Source organism: Paralichthys olivaceus, chromosome 14 (genome assembly GCF_024713975.1).
Source record: "Paralichthys olivaceus isolate ysfri-2021 chromosome 14, ASM2471397v2, whole genome shotgun sequence".
NCBI classification, from domain to species: domain Eukaryota; kingdom Metazoa; phylum Chordata; class Actinopteri; order Pleuronectiformes; family Paralichthyidae; genus Paralichthys; species Paralichthys olivaceus.
In genome coordinates, this window is record NC_091106.1 from 18,257,776 (window position 1) to 18,270,226 (window position 12,451).

A 12,451-nucleotide genomic window follows, 5' to 3' on the forward strand; every position below is an offset into this window, starting at 1 on the left:
AGGATTTAATGTGAGTTATCCTTCGACTCAATATAAAAAAGTTAAAAACAATCATTTAACTTAAACAACTGCACCAGTGTTTGTAAAGGCACAACCTGCAAAGACACAAAAGAAGCTGAAGTGGAAAACAGTGTGACCCGGTGCAGGGATTTCTAACCAGGTCATAAATGGTTAGTACCAGTGGAGAACTTGAGAAACTGTGGAGTAGCGCAGTTGATTTAAGGAAAAAGAAACTTTGAAAGAAAGAAAACATGCAAAGCTTATAAATGTAAGGAAATATAAATGCAATAAAATATACAGTGTAAAAATAATAGATGCAGTGGAATTGATTGCAGATAAGCCATTAAAATTGCACAGACAGAAATAAATATTGCACAGTTAAAAGAGTTGAACCTGAATTAAAGTGTAGTCTGTGATTAGTGTGTGTGGTCTACTGGGGCAGAGCTGGTTGTACGTGCACCAGGCTTTCAAAACAACATAGGCAGCGAGAAGTTTTCCTGATGCCTTTTTATCTCCTCCTTTGCCTAAAGACTGGACAGATGAACTTGGTGGCGTATCGGTCCCTTTGTGCCGGTCGGTTACCACCAAAATTGAGTCATTTGGAGGAAATTTAAAAAAGCATAAATGCAAAACATGCAAAAGGAATAAACTTCCCCTCGTGGAAGATGAGTTACAAAACAGTTGGAACCATTTTATAAAAGAGAGACATGTTTGGTACATGAAGGTGGGTTCGATAAACAGGTGCTTGGGTTTATGTGATAAGGTGGTGGTGGTGTGTCAGATGACAAAGGCAGGAAACCAGGAACCCGGTGATATCTACCAGCTGAAGTGTTAGGGAGCAAGAAACTGAATCTGTCTCAGCTGTAGGGATGATCCTCTGAAGCCGCTTGATGTCTGACCTCCCCATAGAGAAGGGTGCGAGTGAAAAGAGCATTCTCTCTTCAGGGGTTTCTACTCATGATTGTAGAAACACGCACCATCCACATGTAACGTCTGCATGTGTGTGCTCTGCATCAGAGACACAAAAAACACACGTACACAGCACTCGTTTCATTATTCTGCCCACAGCGAGAGTCCTGAGGGGGATCAGTTTCATCTCAATCCACTCACAGCATCCACACCTCCTCTCACTTGATTTGGCACATGATGCCCGAGTTCTGGTTTCAGAAAGCAGAAAGGAGAGAATCGTATATCTTTCTCTTCCACCTCCTCTTGTCTGCCTCCTTTTTGTATGAATTACATTTGAACAGCGTGGCCAATTTATATTTAGTCACCATGAGATGTTGTGTGATCATATATCTGTCCTCATCACAACAAGCTTTGTTAATACCGACTCAGGTGCCTGAGGATCGCTCTCTAGATTTAGTTTCCCTTCACATACTTGTATCTGCGCTGATTCTTCCCATCTCATCATCCCTGCTCTATTTCTCTTCAAGTCCCTCTTCATGTCTATCTTTCTGTTTCACGTCCTTTCGTTTTGCGTGTGTGCTCTTCTCAGAATCAGCCAGCGGAGGAGGAGGAGGATTGCGGCAGGGCTGTGTGTGATTATCCGTCCAGGGAAAGACAAGAGCTTTTCCCACTTGCTCATTCGCTCAGCCCACAGCCACAGTTTGCCGTATCTGTGATTAAATTCATCATCGCTTTACTCTTCCTCCACACACACAGATTGCAGACACCATTTGCCATCACAGGTCTGTCAGAGAGAGCCGAGCTTCACGCACACAGACGTCCGTCACACCAGCTTCAGTGAAAGCCCAGACTTTGCCCCTTTAAGCTAAACACTCGGCTTTGTGCTTTGACCGTAAACATCATTTGAATTAGGCATATGCATGTTTTTTCTTGTATATTTATGCAACTTGCAGATTGTGTTGCTAAATAGGCTATTACAAACCAAATTGGTATTATGCAAATACTGACAGAAAATGAGCGCAGGGGATGAGTGTTGTGTGGCTGGGACGGTCCAAGGCTTTCAGCGGTATGAATTAATTGTGTCCTGGCATGTGGGGCAGGAGGAAGCAACAGCAGGAGGGGGCTTTATTCCTCTCGGTGTGGCCTGGAGCTCTGCTGGAGTTTCAGATCTGGTGATTAGGCTCTGAGGTCGAGTTACTCAGCGGAAATCTCCTCTGGATTCTGAGGAAGCGCTGAAGGCATGTTCTTCACTGCATCAGAAGAGAGAAAAGAAGGGGTTTCTTTTTCGGAGAAGCAGACTCAGATGCAGCCAGGCAGCACACAAACAAAACAAGAGGACTTCAAGGTCTTTTGATTCCAGTTCAGTCCCTCATTGTGAGACCCCTGATTGAAGCGTTTACACAGGACTGAGAGCTCTCTTGCCTCAAATGAACTCTGTGCATCTTTGTTTTAATGTCTCCTGACAACTTGAACGTCTCACTTTGCCTTCACTATTCAGCTCTGCAGAACAATTTGTCATATTTTTTGGGAAAAAGCACCCGAGTTTATAATATTACTCACAATCCGCATGGTTGATATGTAAATCTCCAGATACTTGTACTGCAAAAGGGGAGAAATGCTGCATTTCCAGCACCAAGGCTCTGGTGCTGCATTATTCATGAGGTAGTCTGTTGTAGGTTTTGGTGAACAGCACAAAAACACCCAAACACCCTCCCATCACTGATAGACAATATAGAAATCTGACATGATGCTCCAACCCCTGAGGTCTGACTGCCCTCACTGCAATGGAAACACATTGTTTTCTCAACCAACGTTGTGCAGCTATTACTATGTCAAACCAAGTCCTGTGCAAATGCTCAAAGCGTTACCGCATTGATATTGAAATCAATAAAATAAAAATATATACTTAAGTGTACAGAACTGTGTGAGGACGTAAAAGCCCAAAGAAAAATGTACATGTATGGTCAGATCCACTCAGGGGGAAGGAAGCAGAGGAGATTATTAATTTCACTCTTTATTTTTGTGTGCATGGCAGTTTTATAGTGATGAATGGCAATTGGATTGTGAAAGAAAAACAGTGTGTATTGACAGGGAGCAAAGGGAAAAGATCTATATACCACTTTAACGCCAAACACAACACCACTGCTCTCAATAGAGATGTGAGACATGCCAGAATAAATCACATGTTCGAGAATCAGGACAAGGGAACAGGACATTTTACTATATTAAGACAGACACTGTGTTCAAAGTGAAGCATAGAGAGCACTGATGCGCCGATCACCTCATGTGGTGACGGACCATGCAGGATTTGAAAACCTTTTTGCATTTTTATCTTTTGAGAACTTCTCTCACTTTTCATGTGTGACACCATGAATGAGCCATATTTGCCTTTGCAGGGATAAGGGCACAAACTTTAAAACTGTATTTCCTCAGTTATTGTGTCTCAACCGTTAACCCTGCCTGCGAGTGCAGCCTTTTGGAACAGGTAAACACTTATAATCACAACTTTTACATGCGGCAGTCTTACAAATAAAGCTTGACCAAAGTTCAGTCAGGATCAATGCACCCTTAGTCACGTGCACAGTTCTGTAAGCTCCACCAGCTCATTTTCATCACGTGTAAGCTGTCAAACTTGTCAGTCAGCTGTGAATTCAGCACCGTGACCAACTGAACCATCATCATCTCTGCACTAGCTCAAGTCCAGCCATGCCTGCTCATCCCTCATCAAATCATCCAATCAGAAGCCTTCCTGAGACGTCCCAACATCGTGCTCCGTTCCTCATCAGCACCACCAACGTCTACGCTCCCGGGGGGAAGTCTCCATCAATGTGTCTTACTTCCTGCCAGGGTTTAGGTGCCAAAGTCTATTCCCTCTTTTCATAAGAAATCGTATTTCATTCTAATCGACTCATTCATTTCTCTATAGGTGTCTCCTGATTGAACTCTGTTAGTACACCCATGGGATTATATTGCTCATCAGGTGCAGAGGAGCTACAAAGAAATCTTCATATAGCATATGAGTTTCACCAGGGGAGAGTGGTGCACTTATTGAAATAAGTGATGATTGTTCGCCAAAACATCCATCAGCTGCTTTGCTTGAAGTTCAAATTAGAACTCACACCATCACCACCACAGACGAGTGTCCTCTTTCCTTAGACACATGTTCACAGGTTGTAACCCCCCCCCACACTTGGTAGCTGAGATGGGGACCATTGATGAAGAGAGTTTGTTTCATGATCAGCTGTGAGTCACCATCTGACCACTTCTAGTGCACTTAATGGCCAGTGTGAACACACTTAAGCATCAAGACCACAAGTGTGTAAGGACTGCAGGCCCCCCTTAAACAGACAGTTTCCCTGCACACCATTCATTCATTGCAATCACTGCTTTCTATCACAGAGAACATAACGACATGTCGTTTGGTACTCGTACAGCGATGATGAAGGCAGAGCTTCCTGCTGTCACAGGCTGAATGAAGGAACATCACAGTATGATGGTGATGTCAACAAGGTAAATCCAATCCTGAACAATAATCCTGCTTCAGTCGACAGACAAAAAGAAAAATCCCTCAAAATATTTGCAGCTTCTTAAAAGTGAGGATATGATGTTCAACAATCATTGTGAATTGAATATCTTAACGTCGTACAAGATAAAACAAGATTTCTTGTTTTTGGAAAATGTTCTATTGGCAACAAGTAGATTTTATGCTGATCCAAAACCAGCTGAATTAACTTTTAACTGTAGGCTATCATGAACCTGGCATTTCCCCTCATTTATAACTAAACATGCAATGGAATCTGTGTGAGAACACTGCGTTGCTGTTTGTTCATACAATACAATAAGTATCTACAATGCAGCTATAAAACAACACAGACATTTTGTCTCATGCAACAACTCAATATAAAAAATGGTCCACAGTACAAAGGATAGAAATCCAAAGACTGAGGGATTAATTAAAATAGTTTTTATTTGAAGTTATGAAACAATTAGTAGTTGAAGGTGTATTTGTAAAAATATACATTCCCTTAATATTCTGATTAATCAACACTTTTAAATCACTCACAGTTTCGTGGAATCTTACATTGAGGTTTACCCTGAGGTCGTCTGTGCGAGTAGATTCCTACAACCCACAGATGTATTTCATTGTTAGTTGACCTCTGTGGTTATTATGGGGGCAAAAGAAGAAGTCAGGTGATGTAGTATATACACAAGCAGTATCTGCGTGGGGAGTTTGATGCATGGTTCAACACAACACTTTCAAACAGGAGACCACGTTTTGTTTCTCATGTAAAATCTCTTTTCACTGTTGGTTCTCATGTTCATGACTTCTAACCCAGCACAGAATCTTTTCCTGAACTCACCTAAGCAGTAAAACCAACTAAATCCTGAGCATTCAGTAACCTTACTACTTTTATACGTTTACACTCATGCGGGTCCTATCTGTTTGTTTAGGTTGAAGGATAGAGTTTGACTCTTTTAAGTGCGTGTACTTATTCCTGCAAATGCCAGAGGACATCTGTGTCATGAGCTGCTTTTAACCTGATGTTTCCTTCTAAAGTTTCCCTCTAGAGTGTCTCCAGCAGTTAAGTCCTTGACTGGGAACTCTTTAACCCTCACACCAACAGGAGTGGAGAGTGTGTTGTAAAAGTAATTTAATGATATGACTTTGTCTCGTTTAAACCAAAGTAAAACACATATTTCAAATGTTTTTAATTTTTACGAGTTGTATCTCCAAGGATAGGTTGTCCTCTTAAAGATGAAAATGATAAAGATTTAATTTGACAAAGAGAACCATTACATTCCTGCTTGTGTTAGATTTAGTCGAATGCTCAATCTAGAGCTTATCGACAACTCAAAGCTCTTCAGTGTGTCACATTCACAAATGTACACAGCACTTCATTCAAAGCAATAAGGGGCAATTTGGGTTTGAGTATCTTGCCCTAGGACACTTCTGCAATGCAACGAAGAGGAGCCAAGAATCAAACCTCTGCTTCTGGGTAGTAGACGACTCGCTCTACCTCCTGAGCCACAGCCACTCATTGTTCTCATGATTGATTTTATAGTTTTTTTATAGAGAATAGGCCTACTGCAACTTTTAGTTTTACCAAGTGAATTGCGGCTACATTTAAAAAAAGTAATTATGTAATATATATTTAATATAAATAATATCTATTAAATGCATTATAATACAATGAGCGCCACATTCTATGTACAGATTCTTCCCACACACACATTAATATATTACCATTATTGTCATTGTTATCAAGAGGTAGATTAAACAAGTAAACAATATTGATATTATCATCAAGCTATTTTATGGTTATACACTCATAATGTAAATACCTGTAAACGATAACATCTGTTTCTGCAGTGAGTCTAAATTTGTCCTCCAGTTTGAATCCTCAATCTTCAGGCAGATGAGCTTTTTGCCGTACATGACCCAGAAACCCACAACTGAACCACTCACAGTAAATATTCTGCTTTGTAACAGAAACCTACAGGGGATTTCTAATTAGGGAAGGAAACAGCACAACACTACGATGAGGAGACGGGATGAGACGGAGGATAGCGGAGGAAGTGTGGAGGATGGGGCTGATCGGGGAACGAAGAGGGAGGAAGTAAATAACAAGGGAGAGGTGGGAAGAGGGGGAAGACGGAAGGGAAAAACGGCAGAAGATGACAAAGAGATTGGGAACTTGTCAAGTAATTATAACTCAATGGCAACTGGAGACAGTCGTATGGAAAACATGCAGAGAGGAATCACAGTGATATGAGGAGAAGTAGAAGGGAGCAGACACACAGATGGAAACCATCAGTGTATGTAGATTTGCACATGGATAGATCTGCACTAAAAGAGATTGGGGGGGAGAAAATTTGCACATAAAAAGACCAACAATCAAAGTGGATTGAGGGAATGATGGAGGGGAATAAAAACCACCACCCAGGCCTCTTAAGCGTGAACCAAGACAGCGAAGGGGCCACGTTCCAGCCACCCTGTGCTTCCATACCTGCCTGTCAACCTGCCAGCTCTGAATAGCCCACAGATGATGTTCCAGTGGGGCCAGGCTCCGTGCTGACACATTCCAACACAGGGGCCCTTTGAGTAGGCATGAGACGGTGGTTATATGGCCGGGGACCAGTCTGGGTCAGCCAGCAGTGCAGAGCTAATACGTGCCCAGACTTGAACCACAAAACCCCACGGGCCCCACAGTCAATGAGCCCAGAGATTGCTGTGCCTCTTTCACTTCGGGAGCTCGAGATCTGAGAGTGAGAGTGGAGGGACGAAGCCGTGCCTCAGAATGAGGAGCAAAACAAACAGACGCTTTAATGGAGGGTACGGCCGACTGCTTCTTCATTGTGCCAGGCCTGACGCGTAGCGTCAACGCTGCACAGTGTCAGAGCAGCATACTGTACCCTGTCACTGTCAGTCAGACTTTTATTTTAAATGCAGAATGAAACTGAAATGATTTCAACTGGATTTGTCTGTTTGTCCAAATTTGCAATTCACTCACTCATAGGCAGCGAGGCCTTCTCTAAATCATACTTGCAAATGATGCATGGGAGTGATGGTAAGTGGGTTCACAGGGATGTTGGGAGATAAGCCAGAGACCAGCCAGCCAACAAAATCAAAACCGGCACTACTCCATTGAGACAAACATTGCAGATCGAGCTTAGTCAAGGCAGTTAAGACGTGAAGCGGTGGCTGTGCTGTCCAAGTGACAGATAAAGATGTGTAATATTCTGACAGTTTGAATCTCCGCTCAGCAGATGAGCTGTGAACGGTGGATGATGTCCCCTCTCCCTCTTGAATTATGTTTTTTTTCTAAAGATAAGATTTGTATGAAACTAGTTATGCACATATTCAATAGTTAATGTCTTTTAAAGCTAGCGCATATGCGAACACAGTTTGAGCCGAGCAGCTGTATGAATGTGCAGCAAGTTCAAATTTAGTGACGCCATTCAACAAAAAACTGGATATAATTCAAATAAAATAACGTTCTCATCTACAACCTCTCACCAAATCACAACTGATGAGTGGATTAAAGATCCAATACTTTATTTCCACATCAATTAGTCTCACTCAGACATAGAGAATAATAAAAATACAATGAAACTCAAAAGACATCATAGAAACTAGATCACATGAAATACAAGACCTTAAAATGAATCCTAAAACCAATGTTCAAATAAATAAAAGCATTGTTAAAATAAATCAAATTCAATGTATAAATAAAACACAGGTACCACAGGAGTGATAATCAGCAGCTATTGGTTAATTAAAGTCTGGGGGGAAAAAACTGAATAAAGAATCAATTTTAAATTTGGTTTTGAGTGAAAAACTGTGTGTAACATCTTTTAAAACACATTCATGGTCTAACCACAAAAGTAAAATCACTGAACCTGAAGTGCATATTGACACAATTTAAAAAACAAATAAATTGAGTGATAACAAAAAGAAAGAAAAGCAAGAAATGAAAATGAAAAAGCAAAATAATAAAAGTAAACAAAAATAGAAAAGTGTTCTTATTTCTTCATTTTGAATTTACATGGTGTTTTTCTCTAAAGCTCTCAGGTCACTGTGCTTTTCACTGCTCATGTTCATGCAGGAGGAAACTTTAACTAAATGAATGTTTCTCTGTTTTTAATTTATTGTAAAAGTTAAACATGCTGTTTGAAAATACTTCATTTACCTTTGTTTGGCTTGTCCAACTCTGTTTGTGTGGAGTCAGTCCCTCTTTCAGTCATGAACCTAAAGCTCCAGCCTCTTGTAACATCTTCTAACTTCACATTTCTGTTGTCAAGACATGAAGAAGAAGTGTTTTCCCTCCAGGTTCACTGACTCCAGCTGACTCACAGAACATTGTTGGCCCAACTCTGGCCATGCTGCATCAAGGTGGCACACATCCCACAATGCAACACTCTTAAAGTGACAGGTGTTTCAGGGTGAACTCATGAGCTTGTGCTCACTGGGGCTGTAGCAAACAATTATCTTTAATATCATTTGATTTCAATCCAAATAAAGGTGGAAAATGCCCAGTATAATTTCCAGAAGTCCAAATTGATGTCACTATAGTTCATATTGTAACCATCTACTGCTTAATAAAACAAAAATCTTTTTATTTCCAAAGCTGGAATCAGGAATTTCTTTGGCATATTTGCTTTAAAAATGACTTAAATGATTAGTCGATGGTTAAAATAGTTGCCATTAATTATTATTATTAATGCTATTATTTGCAGTAGCAATAAATCAAAACTTTTTTCTTTTCTCAAATAGTTATCTACTGTGTGTCGGTCATACAATTAGAACAACTCGTCCTTTTAAAAAAATATATATATATTGTGAAAAAATGTTATCTGCTGAAGCGCTCTCAAAAATCTCAATTATTTCTGAGCTGTAATAATTCAACATGATATTATTAACATAATAATCAATAATCAGTCAGTATAAAACCATTTTTATCTTCCAAACGTGTTCAGAAATAGTGATTGGTGAGTAGTGTGTGACCAATAGGTTCAGATCATGGACAGAAAACCAAAAATATAGTTAAGACAAATCATGAAAGAAGTATGAAATCTCAATCATACTCATCAGTAAAAGCTTTTAGAACAGAAGCAGTGGAGGGGGAACGTACAATCATTCATTTATATTTTATTGTTCTCCTGCAGCATGAGCAGATCACATGAAGCTCTTATTTATATATGGATATAAACGTAGGGTTTCTCCGAGCAGGGAGGTTGGTGCGTATACGTTTGAATATGCATTGATTCCCATATTCAAAGGATCCCACGTATCCAGGTCAATTTCATGATAGATTAATCAGGCTGGTGTGTCTGATTGAACATCCTGAAGCTTCTTGATCACTGCATGGCCCCTGAAACCTGATCCCGCTCTCCAATATAATGTATATAGCTCTCATCCTCTCTCTCTCCTCAATCACATCCCGGCCTGGTGCTCTGTGGAGATGATCTGCGTCTGTAGCATCAACATGAAGGGCTTTTTTCCCATAATTTGTTTCTGTACGTATAATATATTTCAAAGACCCGAGAGGTTAAACACCATTTTGGTCTCAATGTCTCCAGGTGAGGACTCGACAGACAGAGCGGTGCCGTGATCGGCATACTGAGTGCTAAAGCGGGGGGGGGGGGGGGGGGGGGGGGCAAGACGGTAGGATGAAAATAAAATGGATGAGAGTTTTAAAACCAAATCGTAAACATGACTTAAGAAAATACATGTTGAAATCTACCGGAGAGGGTTTGGTTACACGCTACAGCAAAGTACACAAAAATCTCAGCTGTCACAACAGAGACGAACCAATCAGTTTGCTGGGATGATGCACTGCTGAAGGTGATGGTGAGGTAGCTGTAAAAGTTAATGGCGCATCCCTTAAAATCTCTTTTTTGAGGAGGCCCGGACATTTATATTCATGTAGATAATCAGGAACTCACAAGGGATGATTTGTTATGTGCCATTTAGCAGCTGATGCTGAGCTAATTCGGAATGATTAATTAAAAAAAGTCATATATGCAGACTTTTGAAGGTTTAGGAATTAGAAATTGATTTATTAAAGGAGATACTGATGCTTTTTCACTTCTTCTTTCCTGTAGTGTGAATTATTTGGGTTTTTTGTGAGGTTTAACTGTAGCAGAGCAGATTTTATTGCTGCAGGTTAACATGACAAATAAAGATTTTAAAGCTGCACTAAGGAATATAAAAACAAATATCTGTGAGCAAAGATGCTTGGTTTGATATCGACTGACTACAAAGGGCGTTTTAGCATCATTCTGCTCATTGTTGCTCTGAAAACCTGTTGTAGTGAAGAGCTGGTGAACAGTTACATTAATATGAAATTCAGATCCTAGCTCGATTTAAACCCATATTTGTCATGTTGTGTTATTATGTCAATATGTGCTACACTTTGTTGTATTGTCAGAAACATTGTTCAGTAAATGTCCGCTGTGCCACTTATTATATATGTTATTTCATCCATCCAGCCCTCCATCCAATATCTATATCCATTAACCCTCGAGGGAGTGATGGGGGGGGGGCTGGACTCTAATTCAAGCAAGGTTCACCGTGGACATGTCGCCCATCCATTACAGGACTGATACAGAACCATTCACACTGACATTCTCACCTACAGGCAATATTTGATTTTCCTGTTCACCTTAAACCTGCACTGGTCTGGAGGAGGAACCAGAGCACCCAGAGGAGGGTAGTGTAGAGACAGTAAGGATATACTTTCACCTCTGTGCGTTTGTTTGTCAGCACGATCACACAAAAACTACTCACCTGATTCCCATGATACTTGGTGGAAGGAGGAGACATGGGCCAAGAAAGAAACTAGACAAAGCAGTGGACCCAGGGAAAATAGGGCATTTTCACTGGTTTTCCAGAATATACTTCATGAACCTTGATGAAACAAATGAGGCGTATTGAGGGGAGTGTGCTCTATGAGAGTGAGCATTTCTGTGTGATTCCATTCCTGAAAGAAATGTTTTGATTGGCCTGATTTTGACAATTTAAGAATCTGTATGGTAGAAATTTCCAATGTTGTTCCCCAGTTTCGTTTTGGTAAAACATGTTGCTGCATAAAAAAATCTTTCTCGCCCCTTTCTAACATTACTTTTCATTTCAGGCAACACCAATCCTTTCAACTCACCGGTTCCCCACATAGTGTACCTGCCCTCAAATCCCTCCCCGACACTGCCCACTGTTCTGTTTTGCCTCTATTTTGCCAAGAGGCCCAGCTTCTGTTCATGTTTGCTCGTCTGTCTGCTCCTTTATGGATTTGTCTGTCTTTGTTGACCGTCCGGATGCTGTTGAACTTTACTTTTGCATTTCCACCACATCAACCCATCTTTAAGGCAGTTCAGCATCACATACACAAAAATGTGTTTCTCTCAGAGGAAATGTTTATGTATTCTGCTGCATTAAGAATGTATGGGGGCCTATTGATCCAAGCAGGTTTTATATGGATGTGAAACCGGCACTGTGCTTTGAATGCCTCACATGATCCTCACTATTCCATCAGTGCTCACTCTGGAGTTAAGTAAATCTGATGTAATTATTTTTTAATTCACAATGATTATGACATTCCTGAGGCGACCTTAATGAAATGAGCTGTTTGATTAGTGATTTCACGCAGCGCAGTTTACATTCTGTTTCTGTCTTGTTAAAAAAGCCTAATGAATCCACTGCTGCACTGAACCAATGGACTCATGCATATCCTCCCCAGGTGTTACCCAATCCAAATCAGCTTTTGCCCTTCACGCCCTGCTGGAATCTCTGGAATTTGATTTGCAGGGCTCACAGCCCCGTCCATTGGTCAGCAGCATCGCTGTCATTATCAACACTCGCCACAGCATCGACTCTGCGCTGTCATCAAGGCCCTGCCCCAACCAGCGAGCAGCCCAGCAGGCCTGAAATTAGATGCACTATCCCAGCAGGAATCCCAGTGATTCCCAGAGGCACTGTCCCCTGAATGATTGCTGAGCTGAAGCTGTGATAGAGAGGGTAATTAGAAGAGATAAGAGCATTAAT